The sequence below is a fragment of the Anser cygnoides genome, chromosome 20 (assembly GCF_040182565.1).
Source record: "Anser cygnoides isolate HZ-2024a breed goose chromosome 20, Taihu_goose_T2T_genome, whole genome shotgun sequence".
Lineage (NCBI taxonomy): Eukaryota > Metazoa > Chordata > Aves > Anseriformes > Anatidae > Anser > Anser cygnoides.
The window spans coordinates 3,544,093-3,562,052 of NC_089892.1; the positions used below are offsets into that span (position 1 = coordinate 3,544,093).

General features: G+C 46.9%; 1 long non-coding RNA gene across 2 annotated transcripts; it reads right to left on the reverse strand.

The window, feature by feature from the left end:
* Positions 1-3,643: 3,643 nt before the first annotated feature.
* Positions 3,644-17,656, reverse strand: LOC106040749 (uncharacterized). Of its 2 annotated transcripts, none has more exons than XR_007160599.2 (3): positions 17,187-17,656; positions 14,821-14,965; positions 3,644-5,025 (listed from the first exon to the last, which is right to left on the reverse strand). It is a non-coding gene; the product is annotated as an uncharacterized lncRNA (long non-coding RNA). The 2 variants fall into 2 exon arrangements; XR_010826084.1 differs by lacking the exon at positions 3,644-5,025 and adding an exon at positions 14,427-14,664.
* Positions 17,657-17,960: the final 304 nt, after the last annotated feature.

Here is a 17,960-nt window from a genome sequence, read left to right on the forward strand (position 1 = left end):
TAAACTCTGCTTGAGTATTCAGGTGTTCCAACACAGCAAAACCAAAGTTTTCATATTATTACTATTAATTATTACTATTATTACATTAATTTCTAAGGCATCAATCTCCATACTATCTGAGACCCGTGACATAAATTTAGCACAAAATTAGCATACATTAGCTAAATTAATGTAACATACCATATGTGGCAAAAAATAACGAAACATAATGTGGAATAAATTACAATAATTTAACATTGACTCTCAGGACTTGATGAGACTGTAAATCTTCTTTAAGAACTAGGATTAAAGCAAGAAACATGAAAAAGTGGATTCATTTTACAAAGGAACAGCCTTTGCAAATGCAGCGTTTCGAAACACAGTTAATTTAGTGAAAGGTTTCATCCAATTTGCCACTTAATAGCATTGCTTTGCAATTACAACATTCTCTTTCACCCAAAGCACCTGCAGCCCTTTGCAAATAATAATTCATTTTCCCTGTGTCTCGCGGAGTATCAGCGTCCTCGGGTTTCACACGGGATGGAAACGAGCGGCAGATAAATGAAACCATTTGGCCAAGCCTGGCAGAGGCACAGCTACACCCCAGTGCTGCTGCCCCCAGTCCCGTGCCCCCATTACCCACCCACTTGCTGCTTCTGCTCACCTGGGGCTGGGCAAAACCCCTTCCCCGCGCTGCTCAAACACGGCCCTAATGTCTGCGTGCCTCTAAGGGCACGAGCACAGCGTGGAGGTGCTGGGCTGCAGGTGGCTGCCCCAGCTGGGGCTCGAGCTGCTGCCTCTCACTGCCCTCCTGCTGCTCCAAGGGGATGTTACCTCTCATTTTCCCCCCACTGGTTTGTTTGAGGAGGCATCTGGCTTTAATGGAGGGGATGTTTTTACCGCAATAACCATGCAGAGCTCAATTTCGCTCCTGCTGAAGCAATCCTCCCCGCTAGCTTGTGATTTAGAGCTGACAGAAAGCCCGTTCTCCGGGTCCCCATCCACCTCCAGACCATAACCCTACAACACATGGAAGCCGTTAACCTATTTCTCCATCCCCGTGCGGTCTGCCTTTCGCTCGGATGATCGGAGGAACACAAGCAGCACACGGAGCTTTATTGCAACTGCTGCACACTCACGTCTGCTGGGAAGGCACACGATTGCAATTTCCCCTCCACGTGAAGCATTTTGCTGCCATTAGCTCTGGAGAGCCACGCTCCTCCGCGCCTCCAGGGGAGGGAGAGAGGAGGCAGAGTCAAGACACTGCCCTTGAAGAATGCAGCAGCGAGTATATTAGTCATAGGAAATCCATTGCAAGATGATGAATGCCCTTCCCTGCTCTGCTGCTGGTAGTTTTCAGAATTAAAACTGGGACACAAGTTGCAGCTCCGTAAGGACACTAATTTACGTGGTGAGCGCACCGGTTGCAAACCACAGCACAGTTGGTCTGGCCTCTGGTGAGCTCTACCCTTTCCAGCTCCCCCACACCCCCAAAATTTCCTTGGCACATGACGAACCACGGATAGCACTGGCGCACACCTTCCCACTCTGTACTCTCTCCCCTGCCTCTCAGAAGCAGCCCTAAACTGCACCCCCAAGGGAAGGGAGCCCCTGTGGGAAATCTGCCACCCAAGCAGAGGGGGGTGTTGTTCACCCCAGAGGGCTCAGGGATGAGCACAAGAGCCAAAAAGTAGCTGATGGGGAGGATGAGGGGACCGGTCACTCCCCAATGCTCACCTGCAGGGTAGCTTTGAACCCCCAGCTGTTTGAAACCCAACAGAAATGTTGGTTTTCAACACGAAACCAGTCCTGCACCAATTCAGAGGCAGGTAACAGCGGGGCAGTTTAATCAACTGCTCCAGAACCTTTCAGCTTCAGAGCGACAAAATGCTTTAGTGGAAACATAGCAAATGAAACGTTCCCAAACTTCCAAAATTCAGATCTGTGTTTCAGACAATCAGCTGAGTTATGACACAATGCCAGAACATGGCAATGCTGGAATTTTCTGAGGGGAAAAAAAAAACTTAAAATTGTGCTCGCTCCCAGTTCGTCACACATTCGATAGTATGGCAGACATTTTAAAGCTCTAGAGGTGATGAAAAATATTAATGATAATCTTAGGTGAGCAGTAAAATACACAGGTGTTGTTAATAAATCGAGTGTGCTTTTTCCACCGTTGGGATGTTGGATGGATACAAGCTCCTCTGCAAGACATTTTTGTTGTGCTTTGCTGAAACAAGTGGAGAAAGGTTAAAACCAACAAACAGTGCCTGTACTTGAAAGAGCCTGTGAAATTCGGTAGTTATTCATCAATTTAAAACAATGCAGACTGCGATTGAAGGAACTATTATAAACCCAGGAAGGGTAGCGTAAAACCTCAGAATTATTCATCAGTCCCCAACCCAGGCCTCTGCTCGTGCTTTTTATCTTGCAAATAAGATGTCAGATCTCTGGAGGCTTAATTCAGTCTCTGCTTCCCCAATTTGGTGGACCATATATAACGATTTGCCATTAAATATCCCACATTCGCAAATTTCTACATTTATTGGCTTCATTTTAAAACATCATGGCTATCTTTTTATGTCAGCAGGAGATATGACAGAGCTCTTCGATGAAGAGAACTGACTATAAAAGGTGCTAATAAAGAAATCAATCTAACATTATAGCATGTATTTAGAATTAATTCTACCTGTTCTCCCCTATCCCCCTCCACTCCAAGCAACAGACAGCAGCTAATAATGGCAGGATCATCTGAAAAGGTATATCCCTTGATTTAAAAACTGATGTGTGTCAGGGTAATGGGATTAAAAATGAATTGCTGTTTCTAATAGCTTCCCACCAGCATCTATCTCACTGTCAGGGCTTCCCAAACAACAGAACACAAAGGCTCAGCCTGAAATTAGCCCATTCATTTTAAGACTCTTCTTAATGGTCTTCCAAATGAATTCCCGCTATTTTGCGACATAATCTTAGAATTAAATATCAGCTAATTTATTTTTTTTATATACTGATGACACACGATGGGGTTCCTCACTTAGCAACAGTGCCTCGCAGATTAAAACAAAGTGAATCCTTACGGGGAGATTGGGCTCCAGGAGCTTTCCTTGCTCTCTTAGCAAAGAGCAGCAGACACCAACCCCTCTCCCTGCCCTAAGACACAGGGCAGAACCTCATACAGGGTGCTGGCAGGATGACAGAGAGCAGAAATCCCCTTAAGGAACATCACCCCTTTCTCCCCTAGCCAAGGATCAGGACCTGCTGGGATGGCAGAGAAACCAGAGGCAGGTGGGGCTGCTGGCTCAGGCAGGCGGCACCGTTCTCAAATTTATATTCTTGTGTACTCCAGCCTGTGCTCTCAATTGACAATCATGTCCTGTTCTTAACTGCAGCCTTGACACCACTCTGTTTCTTTGCTGTACAAATCTGTCAGGGGTGCTGGCTGAGAAAGTACATAAAAGCATTTTTTTTCTTCCATTTGCTTGAGTCTGAGAGTTTTTACATATCCGAAGAGAAATAAAAAGATGATGAGTCTTTGATACTCTACGGCACATCTTGTGCAAAGATCACTTAGTTTTTTCGTGGCATCTACGAAGTATCTCCTGACACTACACCTGCCTTTCGAATGGAAGGAGGCAGTCTAGGAAAAGGTGCAGGTGGAGACAGATCCAAAATAGATGCGAGCCAGTGCCTCCCCTCCTGGCTCCTCCACTGTGCACGTGGCACAAGGAGGGCTTGGGCTAAGGCAGGGTAAACGCATCCATGCCTCGTGGGTGGAAATAAGCCCTGCGGGTACCGAGGTCTGAGGAGCTCCCCATGCAGAGGGCAGCTGGTGCAGCAGATCCGATGTGCACCCAAGCCCTGATCGAGTCCAGGCTTTCCCAGTTCTGGGTGCAGGCTGGGACTGGGGACTTGCAATTGCAAGAGCCATCCTCCTGGGTACCAGAGGAGATATTGGAGGAGCTAATTGCAATTTCCTCCTTCTCAGGGATTTATTAATAAACAGTGCAGGAAAATATCCTCTTTCCAATTATGACAAGTACCTTGAAGGTATAGCGTCCTTTTAAACAAACATTAGAAGCCTTATTAAATCTAAATTAAATGCTCACTAAGGGGCATTCATTGACAAAAAGTGTTTCCAAAAGTAATGAGCAGGTCACCTCACTTGTGCATTACTGCTCAACCTTGGCTTCCCTGAGAGACAGCCCCAGATAATGCACCAAATGCTCAGCTGATGAATGACTCTGACAAAATGCTCTTGACCTTAGGAGGCACTCCAAAATGATGAGCAGTTAACGATGAAAGGCTCCAGAAAGAAATTGTTTTAATTTCTGTCCATAACACACAATTTTCAAGCCATTGCTCAGGGGGAGGGGGAGAAGAGTACAAGGGAAAGAGGGAGGTGGTTGTATTTCAATATTTAACAAAAACACAGGTTAACAGCATCACCAAGAAGTGCTGTGCTTTCGGTTAAGAGATGCTATAGGGGATGCACACTGCTTCCCTAAACCCCCTCTAAATGCATGACAGACATAACCAGTGAGTCTTTCCTTGAAATCTTCCGTGGGTGTTCCTCCTAACACTCCCCACCCTCCTCAGCTTACAGCTGTCCTCATGGCCTGCCAGAAGAACCCTCCTTCCTGGCCAAGGGGACACCAGCTATGTGACATCTTGTCCCATCCCTTCATGTTGTGCCACCCTGCATCCCTTTTCCCCAAGCTATGGCATCATCCCAGGTGTCTGAGAGAGTCCAACACCTGTTTGTCAGCCTGTGATTGCTCCAGCCCCTGAAGCACTCACTTTTCTCCCATTCTGAAGGCAATAAAAATAATGAGAAGGCTGATTGTGCCATCTGCTCCTGAAGATTTTCACCTGCTCCAACAAGGCAATTTGTTTTCCTTGACTCCATCAGCCACCATCCCCTGGGCAGCAGCAGGGAAACCCAGAAATCTGGGTGCCTTTTCCATCCCATATGGGCTTTTCCTGGTGCAGGGATCAAAGCAAGAGGTTTGCAACATGAGAAAGAGCCATCAAGGTGCATCCCTTCACCTGGAGGGACAGAGCAAAAGGGGGAGAAGTTGGGAAAAGAGAAAGACCTGGCCTCAAAAGTCCAGCTGAGATTCACATGGAAGAGCGGTTGCAAGAGTGACAAAGCCCCCATGCTCACCAACAAGGCTTGCCAGCAGAGCTGCAGGTCCTCAGGGAACCGAGCTTGGTGACCATGGCACTATGTGCCTCCCTGGAGCACTTTGTACGTGGGACCAAGTGCTCTTTGGTAAACGATACTGAAACATCACAGCTTGCCTTGGGAATACTGATGTTGCACACTTGATGCCCTGGTAACCTCAATGCTGAGAGCTCAAAGCCTCCCTCAAGGTCACCGAGAGAGGCAGTGGTTGATCGTGGTGTGACCCTTCACATCTCCCGCAGGAGCCTCCATCTCCTGCTCCTTCATCCATCTCTCCAAGGAAATGAGAGAGGTTTTTTCCTCCCTCCTAACTGAATGCAGCAAGATGTATTGGTTCAATCTAAAGGCACAGCAAATAGTCACAGGGCCTTGGCTCCAGAGGGATTTTTGGTCTTTTTTATACCAACTAATTACATTTAAACAAATTCTCACTGTTGAGCTTGTTGGAAAGTGTCAGCTCCTGTTTTTGTCATCTGGCCTCACAATGCTCATTCTGGCTGCATTTGCCTAGCACTTTCATTAACCTTTCAGGGCATTTTGCTTATGAAACAGTGGGGGAAAAAATGTGCTACTTTGCTTGACGTTTCAGTGCAGTTGCACTTTAACTGGCCTGCGTCCTGAGTTTTGAACTGGCCTAGTCTTCATTCTGCATGTTCATCTATGTCCACTCACTACAAAGCTAATGCCTCAGAGACATGCAATGTATACACTTCCCTCCCTCACAAAAATAAAACACCTATTCTTTGCCTGAAAGGCAGGACTCCACCCTATTCCTTAAAGCATATGGTCTTTTGTGAAGGGAAAATGAAGTTGTAAAATCTTTTGGGAACCCTTCATAGCACCTAACTGTAGGCATCTAACTCAAAAATCTCAGTGGAGACCTTAATCATCTTAAGACAGAAGAGAACTGAAAGCAGTAAATGCCTCCAGAGGGCTATTCTGAGTCATGGGACACAGGGTGGAAGGACCTTGAAAAAAAATCGAGTCCATTTCCCTTCCTCCAGGCAAGATCAGCTCCACCAAAACCACTCCTGACAGATGTTTGTCTGATCTCTCCTCCAGAATTTCTTCTGCTGCTATTTTAAGCCTATCACTTTGTGAGCACAGTGAACTTGTAAAAAAAAAAAAGAAAATAGAAGCCTCTTCCTCTCCATGGAAAATTTGAACATATCTGGTGAACTGCCTTTCCCTTCAGCCTTTTCTTCCACAGAAGCAACAAACCCTGTTCATGTTGCTTTCCTCTATCCGGGTGATCTCTGGACCCTTCACTCTGTTCATTTCTTTTTCCGCCCCTTCCTGTGCCTGATGCCTGCCTTAGAAGCTCTCAGCTTCTCACTGGGTCCTGCCCATTCCCTTGCTCTGCCTTCCAACTACACACAGCTAAGTCAGGAATCTAAAACAAGACTTGGCAACACCCCTTCAAGAATTATCTGAAATTGCTGTGTCTCATGCAGCCAGAAGGAGGTCAGAAAAGCCGTGCTGGTTTTGCCTCATGATTCTTCCCAGGTCTGTGAAGAATGGAGGAGATTCATGCAGGATTTCACTCTGATCTCAACATCCAAGAGGGATGAGAGACACCACAGGGCCGGCAGGTTTTAAAAAAAGTTTTTAAAGGCTTCTGACCTTAGGTGAGGGCTGCTAACTTCAGTCTTTCATGAGATCCATCCCTTGCTTACCAGAAGAAAATGTGCACCACTGGCAAGAGAAACTTGAAGGAGAGTGGTGCTCTCCCAAGCTCTCCTCTTGGAGCATGTTTCTCATCAAGCTCCTCTGCAGCCTCCTAGGTCTCATCCTCCTACAATTTTGTTTCCTATTATAAGGAACAGCCAACTCCACAGCCCTGATTTATGCCCTCTGCCTCCAGGCAATAACAACCACTTCATCACTTCCTCCAAAAACACAGGAAAAACTCCTTGAAACATGTGGCTCTTCCTGACCCAACACATAGCTGGGGATGTTCAAACCCAGAGTTTCTTTGTAGTGATGGTGATGAATGGGCTTCCAAACATTTCAGTCACAATACCTCCAGCTGGTAAAGTGAAAGCGAGTGGGGAAGGAAGATCTGAGGATAAGGCCATGGCACACCTCATAAGTCAGGCTATGCAGAGCCAGAACAGCCAGCTTTGAATTGCAAAGTTCCCCATGCTGGGGAAGGATGCAATCTATCTTGCAATGAAATAAACAATGGGTAGATGCTAAAACTTCTGCAAAGCTGATTTAGGGGTCCCAGAGCTGATTGTCTGTAGGGGAGCTGCCTGCTAGCATCCTGTGGGATAGATGAGCCTTTCTGAAAGCATCTCTAAACTCATTCCGGGGTCTTTCTTTTGCAAGAGTGAGGACTACAGACAAATATTCACTCTTCTAACCCCCTGCATATGCAAGTATAAAAACAAGAGAAGGAAATAGATGTGCATGAGAAGAGAATTACCTGAGTATGAAACTGGTAGTCTGATTCAGGTGGGCTCCACCACACCTCTGGAAATCCCCTGCAACCCACCTGTGTTAGGTTGGTAAAACACATTCAGTCACTTACTGGAAGTTCAGCCTTTCTTGCTCCTGCAGGTAGAGAAGCCCCTGTGCTGCAGGTGCTGCACACTGATCCCTGGGGATGGGGACATCGGGAGCAGGACAAGGAACAGCTCCACAGCATCCCTGGCCACAGCTCTGCAGCCCATTAACTGACAGCACCCAAAAGAAGGGCTCAGTGCAGAGCTGCAGAAGCATCCATTTGAAGCTTCATTTCAGCTGCTAAAAATATGCAAGAGCTGTGTCTCTCCTTCATGGTTTTCCCCTTACAAGACAAAAACCCTCCTGCTAATGGCTTGTAATCTCTCTGCCATTCCTAGTGGCAAAGAGCTGGTGAGTCTCAAAGGGCAAGGGAGCTGACTTCTGCTACTTCTGCTCTCACAGATGGGAAACATTAGCACTGACGGCTTGAGCTGCACAATATGTTTTGCTCCGCAAGGAGAGAAGATGGTGCTGCAGGAACAGCACGAATGAAACCGCAGAGCAGTGCAAGCCACCAGCTCAGAGCTGAGCAGGGAGGGAGCTCTGTCCTCGCTGGTCCCCTGGCAGCAACCTGGCTCACCCCTCTGCCTTCTGCCCAGCATCTCCCCTACCCCAGCAGGGAGGCTCCCCCTGCCCAGCAGAGCCTTCCCGAGGGCTGCAGTCATCCGGAGGTGGTGCTGGGCCATCGCTGCACAGAAGGATGAGCTCGAAGTAATCTCCTCCAGCAAGATATGGAGGCAGGCTTTTGGCCGGGATCCAGGTTTTTTATTAATATCCCAGGCTGGGGGAAGGGAAAGCTGTTCTTCCTTTCATACAGAAAGAGCTGAGAAGGGGGGAGAGACATTTCTGCTTGAGCTTCCCGCAGCCTCCAGGCTTTTGCTGCCCTGGAGGGTGTCTTGTGGGCATGTTTGTGGGTCAGCAGGAAGGCGTGGAGTGATGAATATTGACCATGGAAGGACGTGTGTAAAATTCCTTTTTCATTATACACACTGGTAGCTGGAACTGAGGGGAGGAAGTTTGCTTATTTATTTTTAATCCTAGCTTGTGAAGGCACCTGACTCCTGGAGCAAGTGCTCCAGCCAAAGCAAAGAAACTGCAGAATTCTGGCCAGCTTGGGGAGTTTTAGGATGGAAAGCGCTGTTATCATCTCTGCTCTGTGCCCAGGGGTGCAGCACGTGGCCAAGAAGGGAGGTTTCATCCCCAAAGGCTGCTCAGCCAGCCCACAGTTCCCCACAGGGATCAATTTGTGCCTTAATTTGAGCATCAGAGCTTCAGCCATGGCAAACAATCTCTGCCAATTATTTGTTTTAAGGCAGCCAAGATGCCCCAAAGCCTCCATAAGAAATTTTAAACGCAGAACTGCTAGTCAAAAAGGAAGGATTTGGGGATTAACAGAAATATTAACAGCAGGAGAGAGGCGGAGGATGGTCCCATGCAGTCCAACTTCTGCAGGTAATCAGGTAATGTTTATTTTTAGGCTATTTTTAACCTTTTCCTTTTTTTTTTAAACAGAGGTTGGGGGTAAGGCTCTAGACTGTCACAGATGACACCACTAATTTGGATTTCAGGAGGCCCTCAAGGAAGATCTCTGGTGACAGCTCTGTTTTTATTTAGCTACTAAAAAAGCCAAGGAGATAGAGGAGAGCCCCGAGGGCAGAGCAGGAGGACAGACCCACAGCCAACCCAGGACAGGCAAACCCAGGTGCATTGCATGGAAAGTTCATCTCCAAGGAGCATAAACCAAGGTGACACCGGGAAGCAGGCACCCTACCTTTGGAAAATGTCACCTCATTCCAGGAGCATCATGTTAAATCACATAAGCTCTCCTTCACAGGGACTCGCATTTCCCATGGCAGCCACAACAGTGTTTTGGATGCAGAGGGGCTGCTTCCCTGCTCTGGAAGGCACCAGGATGCCCCTGCCCTCCTGCACCTCCCCGCTTCGCTTCCCACTGCCTGCACAAGGGAGGCAGAAAAGCACACTCCTCCTTACAGGGCCTTTGTGGACTGTGAGATTTAATTTGCCTTTCTGGGGGATCAGCTCCTCTCCTCTCAGCAGCTCCATATGATTAACCAGTTTGAATTTTCATAATGCCATCACTCATTCAACGGATACATAATGGGCTCTTGCTGAAATGAGGCTTTCACATACAAACAGCATTTAATCTAGGCTTAGTACTTCTTCCTCACAGTTAAATGCTGCACCTTTATTTTGTCATCTCCAGCAGCAGCACATCGCACTCCCCTGCCTAAGCACACTAAAGCCACCAAACACCAGAAACCCAGGATCTTAATGAGCAAACAACCAAGCCCCAGCCGAAGTCCCAAGTTACCCAGGCAGAGAGCACAGTTGTCCTTGTAAATAAGTTGCAAGCAACAGACAGAACAGCATTTTTTAAAAAAAATGTCTGCAGGAACAGGAGCACATTTTCTGCTCCCGTGTGCCCATACTACTTGTGACATGAAAAAGACACATCCCAGGCCAAATCTCAGCTCCAGGAGGCTGAACCTGTAGTGAGCTGCTTTGAAATCAGTGCTCACGGGGCTGGGAAGGGCACGTTGCCACCCCTCCTGCTGCCCCTCCAGCTCCCCAGGGAGTTCGGGGCAGGAAAGCAAAATTGGAAAAACAAGTAAAATCTTCTACCACTCATTAACCATGCTTTTGAGTTTATTCTCACCAGCGAGCATCTGTGCTTACAACAACCCCCTGTCCAAATACAAGGGAGATGTTTGGCTTAGAGCTGTTACAAAGAGCCAGACAGTTCAAATTATACAGCTAGTTTGTACTACTCAGAGACTCCTCTTCAGTCACTTTTACAGGCTTTAATAGCTATGATTCCTAACCCATCCCTTGTTTTTTACATGACAGCATGTATTTAAATATATGCACACAGTTTCTCTACAACAAAGCCCAAGTTCTTGAGAAGCAAACCCTGTTGCTAAAGATCCCAACATTTGTCTTGAGCCATACTGCATCTTGGGCATCAGCATATTGTTATTTTTTTTAAAACCACATTTTTTCAGCACTGAGACCCAGAAGTGGTCAGAAAGGTGGGAGTGCATCCTAGCCTGCAGTCCTGATGCAGGCTGGATTCTCAGGGCTAGCATGAGGCTGTAGCTCTTGCCTGATTGCAGGGAAACGCGAGCCTGCTCGGCAGAAGTCAATACTAAAAGCACAAGTTCACCCTGCCCTTAATGGCTTGTTATACCAGCAAAAAGTTTGTGCCCAGCAGTGCATGAAGATTTCTTGCAGATTTTTCTCAGTGCCAACCTTTAAAAATTGTCTCATTTTCTGAGCTCCTCAGGCTCATCCCCGTTTCACAAACAAGAGCTGCTTCATTTCCCACGAGCGTTCCCACTCCCCACCCTGCCCACTGTGTTCTCTCCACAAGGCTCACACATGCCCACCGCCTCTCCATCCCCAGCCCTGCCATCCCACACCTCTCAGCCCTCTCATCACCGAGGGAATGAAATCCACCAAGCAGTGGAATTGCTCCTCACTGTCCTCATCATCCCCAGCTCCAGCAGCACCTGCACTCGATTCAGCACTTCGACCTCTCACCCAAGCCTTCTGTCTGCACATACCTCATTTTTCAGTGCACCAGGCAATTTCAGATCAGTCTCTTCCACCTTGCACTGAGACAATTCAGTCCCCAGGTCCTTATTTAGGAGGCTCTTAAAGCAGTGACCACGTTATGTATTCCCCCCCTTGTCCATTGAACTACAGCTCTGCTGTCCTCTCTGACAGGGCTATGGGCTTTACTTCCATGAGATAAAGGAGTCTGCTTTCCTGCCCTGATAAAATAGCACTGGTTGCACAAGGAAGAGGTGTCACTAGATCAGATCAGCCCATAATACATGGCAGTATCTGAGATGAGCCACTACTTCAAGTTAGAGACTGCAAACCCAGGAGTCAGACTCGAGAGGAAAACAAGCCAGCAAGTTATGCTTTCAAATGTGTTTGGACCTGTTAATTCAGCAGCTGCATTTTCAAATCCAGCAGCAGCAGGAGGCAGAGGTTGCATGGCATGAGTATGCATTGGGCCTGCAGGATCCCAGGAAAGTCTTGCAAAAAAAACCACTCCACACTGAATCACTCCAGGCCAAATAAGTGTTGAACAACAAATGCTGTGAGCACAGGACAAGTTACTGCTGCTGTGGCCAACACAGTGAACTGCTCCATGGGTTCCTTCAGAGCATCAGCTCCTGCAGCTGGAGGGATGTCTCTGGTGGGACTAAGAGAGAACCAGGATTGCCCCAAGTAGCTTGCAAGAGACATTACACTAACCAGTTCTGCAAGATCAGCAACTTGTGCTCTGTAATAATCCCTCAGCTGGAAGTACAAAGTTCCTGCTTAGTGTCCTGGAGAGCAGCACAATGGAAAGAGCAAATTACAGAAGCCAGGACAAAGGCTGGGAGAGAAGTGTGCAAGGAACAGTCTATTAATACCTGCCTGTGCTGTCATTGGCTTTAATCAGCATTAACAATCCCTCACTGTCAAGAGCATTTCCACTCACCCTCTAATTTTAAATAATTATTATAATAAGGATTCTACTAGAAAATGTTAGAAGCAACTTCCTTGTCACTGAAACTGTCTAGTAATTGAAAAACAAACCAGCATAGGATTTTATCAAGCACACATGCAAAAGAAAAGAACATTAGCTACCGCACTGGAAAAAAAACGTTACTTGTCATAATACATTAGGTGTTTCATTACACATCCTGCTGAAGCTGCTAACGCATGGAAACCCAGCTAGTGTGTGGGAAGGAGAGACCTGAAGAGTCAACTTCTTCTAGGGCAAATAAGATTCGTTCACGTTGTCCTGCTCGAATGAAACAACCATCAGAAGGACAGACTTCCAGCTCAGGAACTCGAGGATCGCTTTTTTGGGTGCCTGGGAAGCCACCCACCCAGCTGCACGCAGCTCGTGAGGGTGTGAAATCCTTGACGCACATCAGCATCACCCATCTCTGAGTTAATTTTGGGCATTGACTTTTCTCTCATTACTTTAATTCCATCTTAAGGACATCCTTGCCTTTGAACTATTGCTGCTGTAACGCAGCTTCATGGGGCTGGAAACTCTGTGCCAGGAGGGGAGTAGTAGTGCAAGCCTAATTAAGACAGAGGAAGAAAGGCTGTAGTCTCCCTGATCAATTAATCGATTTCTCAGTCACATAGCACACTGATGGGGGCTGCCCAGTGAGCTGGGCAGTTGGGCTGTCCAGGGAAATGAAGCATGAGCCCAGCACAGCAAAATATTTCTAGGCTGCAACAGGAGGCCCTCCCCAGCACCCCCACGCCCACTTTCCTTACCCCACCACCACCACTTGACTCCCAGGGCAGACACCCTGCAAGGATGCTCATTTTAGGAAAAAAAATGTATTTAGCTCTGTTTTAGAGTTTCAAAGCACAAGAACTGGTTTGTCTCTATTCCTTCCCTCTCCCTAGGAAGTCTGGATGGAAAACGAAACCAATTAGTTGCATAAAAACAGAACTGCAACATAAATTTAATTATTTAAGTACTGTAAAAAATACCAGAAAAAAGTGGTGGCTGCAAATGTTGCTCTCTACAGAGAGACAGAATTTTGTCATTAAGAATAACCACGATGTACAATTTTCCACTGGTGCTACCAAAGGTGTTTAAGTACTTCCCCACATAGCACAGCAACAAGATTACAATATAGACAAGATCACCCTTCCCATTTCATTAAGCATGGACATGAATTCCAGAGGCGATAACAGTTTGCTTAAAACCAGAAAAAAACAGGAAAGAACCATAAATCTCAACTCAGTTTCCTTTTAGCTTTTCCACGGGCTCAGCTCTGTTCCTAAAGAGCTACTCTTTATGTGCCACCAGCTTCTCCTCTGCATTTTACTGTCCTTGAAAACAGGGACTCCCAGCTTTGGCTTAAATTTATTATTGATAATAAAATAAATAAGCAATCATTGCAAAAAGCCCTAAAAGGCTTTCATGCTTAATTTAAATGCACCAGTATAACATTTGGAATAATCTCATGAATAGATGCAGAAACTAAGATCACGTAAAATAACATCAGCAAATTATCTAGTTGCCAACACAACTTTCTGATAATAAAAGGCAGCTCAGGACAATTTACCATTGTTTAAGCTAATTTATTTATCTGCACATAATAGCAGCACAGCCCTAGGGAAAATACAGAGGGGGAAATAATTGGAGTTGATTTATTTGTATTTGTTTGCTCTGAATTGGAGCAAAATAAGAAAGGTAGAATATTTTACAGAAAATCATTCCACAAAGAAACTATATTCTTTTGAAGGAGCTGGTTTTTGGTTGTGAGTTGCCCACCAGGTTCTTTGGAAGGCAGAAAGGAAATTGGGCAGCAGCGGTCCCACAGGCATCAGGAAACTGTTGTTCCCCATCCCAAAGGGGCAAGATCCATTCTTTCATTCAATAAATCCATTTTTTTGCTGCCAAAAAAATCATGATTTTTGTAGAAAGGCTATTTTCCTGCTAAAATGCCAACCCAATCTGGAAATAACAGAGCAGGCCCTGCTAGTGGGAAGTTAGAAAAGGTTAAAGAAAGCCTGAAAGGGGTTTGGAAACACATGGCCACCTCTATGGGAAAGAAAATGCATCATTTCAGAGGTAAAACACAACCACCTGGGCTCTGCAGCCCACCAGACATGTTTTTTTTAAAGCATGCAGAGAAGATGCATGTCTTCACCTGCTGCAGGCTTGACAGGAACACAAGATTTGGGGAGAAGAACAGAAAAGCTCATTCTATATTCAAGACTTGATGCATTAAAGACACCTATTTGCAGAGGAAACAGAGAAAGGTTCCTGCACACATCGTGGTATTTGAACTGATTTTCTCAGAGAAGAAAGTATCCTCCAAACTGACTGCTTTTGGCTGGACTTTCTTGTAAACCCAGATCAGATTTAGACTGAGAAAGATGTACATGAATTTCAGAAAAGCAGAAGGCAGTGCTCCCTTAATTGCCAAGCTGGGAATCTGGTGACAAAACCAAAAAAAGAATGAAATCTGACATGTAATTTTGGATTAGAACTTAGCAAAAAACCCTCCTACTGAGCTCCTTGCTGCAGAAGCTTGCCATATAAGAGCATTTCATTGCTCCTGAGCTGGAAGAGATGCTGCCAAAACACTCACCAGAATCACCAGTAGGTCAGCACAGGCTGCTCCTGTCTCCCCTGGGAGAACTGGGATCACCCAAGCCCTGTGTGGCTCCTGGGTTTAATTCCACCACCACAGCACAGTCTGCAAGCACTTGGCTTTCTATCTAGAAAGAGGTCACCTTAAAAAAAACAGGACCACACACTTAATATTTTGCTAAAGTCTTGCTTCTGCATTGAAATCTTCACATGAGCAGTAAGACAAGTTTATTCATCTAAATCCCATGCCACTGCTGATTCCCTCTGTCCCCACCCAGCCCCATCCCAAAGCTGGGTAAGGGCCAGAGGGGATTTGGGAGGGGATTTGCTCTCCACCTCTGCAGGGCCCCCATCGAGTGCCCTCTCCAGCAGCACACAGCTTCAAGCCAGCCTCGTTTCTGCTGCTGCTCAGCTGTGCACTTGGGAACTCTAAGCTGTAAACCCTTTCAACAGTATGTTTGTTGTTTTCCTTCCACTGTTATCCATTTAACATCTTTATACATCAAAGCAGGCTATTTATAGTTGCCTTCTGGAGGCAGATCTGAACGTCTCCTTTGGCTGTAGCAGGAACTCTTAGCCATAGGCCACATCAAGCGAGCACACAAACTGAGAAAGATCTGTCTTTATGTTGCAAAGAGGGCTGCTCTTTCAACTCTGCCTATAGACAAAGCCAAGCAGGAGCAAGGAACCCAATTCTCCCAGGGACTCTCTGCCTCATCTGTGAAAACAAAGTGCCTCGCATTTTCCTAGCACTAGGCTCTGCTCTAAGTTTTGTCTTGGCAAGAACATTTCATTGCCAGACTGCCAAGGCTGAGATTGCCATTAATGATTTAATTTGTACACAGCTTCTCAAATTGTTTGGGCCTAATTATTCCACTAGGTGGACCTGCTACTATTTGCAGTGCCATGTGCCACTAAAGGGCTGGTGGTCACTGCCCTGGGACAGGTCTCAGGGAGCAGGAAGACGGCCCCAACACAGAGCAGCTCCGAGCAGTCCTGGCTCAACATCCTAGAGCATCAAAGTTGCATTACAATTTCTTCCTTGGTCCCACATCACCATCAGATCTATGGGGAAACAATCCCCTCCAGTCCTTTGCTTTAATTGTGTGTTACAACCCCATTTAAATTAAGCTATGGCAAGACCCGCACACAGCTGCCGTGGGGTGCTCCCAGGGCTGCCTCTCACCTGCCTGTTATTGAGCAGAAAAACACAACAGGAAAAAAATTTGCAGACTCTGTGGTTTGCCTTGTTTTTGTGTCAACCCAGCCACACTTTCCCTGGGAACAGCTGCAGTGCTGCAGGATGGATGTCCATCTAAACAAGACAGCAATCTCTGTTGCCTTTGGCATGTAGGTAAGCTGCCCCATTGGCATTCCTGTTCCCCATCCATCTGAGAGATGCAGATGGCAGGCCTCATCAATATTTTATTGACCTCTGCCACCATCTAAAATCCCCAAGCAGTTTAGTTTCTGCTTTCCTAAGTCTACTGAAATAGAAAGTTTACCCAGAGTGATTTTTCAGCCAAGATGACTGAAGACAGAGTCCTCAACTGAACTCCCTCCACTCTCCGATGGCACAGCCATTTTCAGCTCTTTTTACTTGAAAGTACAGAAGAAATAAAAGGACTGGGCTCTCAGACACGCAGGTGAGCGCAGTTGATCTCTACCAGTGGGGTGCCTGGACCAGCACAGGGACTGCTGGAGCCCGGCTGAGTGTTACTAGGAGCGAACAAACACAGAGCTGGTTCCTGTGACATCCCAGGGCCCATCCAGAGAAATGAGCAGTCCAGGGAGCCTGTGCAAGTTAACTCCGAGCTGCTTTCAAGTCTTAGAGAACCCTACAGCTTGAGCAAGAGTAAAAGCACTCACAGTGTTATTAAATGCAACTAAGAGAGGGTTTAATGCCATGCCTAGGCTGATGCTGCCAAGGGCAGCTGGGGTGCATTTAGCACAGGCTGTTGCTAATGGGCTGGAAGCCTGGCACCACGGGGATGTACACACAATGTGCTCAGCACCTGGGTGTCCCTGCTCTGACCTTGCTGGTGATGAATGCACACCCAGACTGGAGAGAAGCCAGCCCACCTTGCTGCTGCAGAGGCAGCCCTCACCTATCCCTTAAGGCCACATCACCACCAGCAATCAAAGGCTGGAGGATGGACATCAGAGGTGGCTCCGGAGAGGCCCAGTTCATTCCCTGACACGGCACCCCCAAACTCAGGAGGCAGGCACCAGCAGAACCAATGTCTATGGGCTGCGCCCTCCAGACAAGGGCTCCCACATCTCTGCCCAGCTTTAGAAATCGAGCAAGAAAAGCAAAGCGACACAGCCAAGGTCACACAGACAGTGGAGATGCCAGGTACTCACCAAGACGCGGGGCTCCTCCTTGGTCCGACTATCAAACAGCAATCACCCCCTGCAGCCTGGGCCCAGGCACAGCTCCAGCTCTCTGGTCAGAGGCAAACTCCCACCCCCAGGAGCTAGGCTCTGCATCTGGGGGGGGTATTTCATTGCTTATGCCAAGCGGGAGCTAATTAGCCTCCTTTCTCACCAATTTCCTTCTCACCTGTTTCTTTTGCTGATCAGGTACCCTCTCAGCCTGTTCAATTAGCACCCTCTCCTCATGGGGTGAGGGTGGAGGGGATGCCTTGCCAGCAGAGATTTAACCCTTCACTGAAACCCATCCGGAAAGCCCACAGGCACCAAAATGCCCCTCTCCCCTTGCACCCGTGGCAATCAGGCTTTGGTACTGGGGGTCCTTCCCCGCTCACCGTGATGGTTCCTTGGCTGCATGGTTACAGTTCCCAGCTGGCATTTACTGCTCAAGGCAACACCGATTTTATAAACTTACACCTCTTTAGCCAACAGGAGCAATTTTGTGCTTTGTCAGATTTGCGCAGCATCAAGCAGAAGGTTTGATGCAGGAGATGGGGAATTACTTGATTAATTACTTACACAGACCTCCCTGAGATGTCCGGACACTGAAAAGAACTGCTTTCTTTTGTTTATTTTGTCCTTTACATCTTAAGATTCTGCATAGCGTCTGCTGATGAATGGTAATTCATGAAGCCCCCATAATTTAATCTCCTGCAACCATCTACCCACATCTTGAGCACTGCCAACAAGAAATGTTGTTTATGC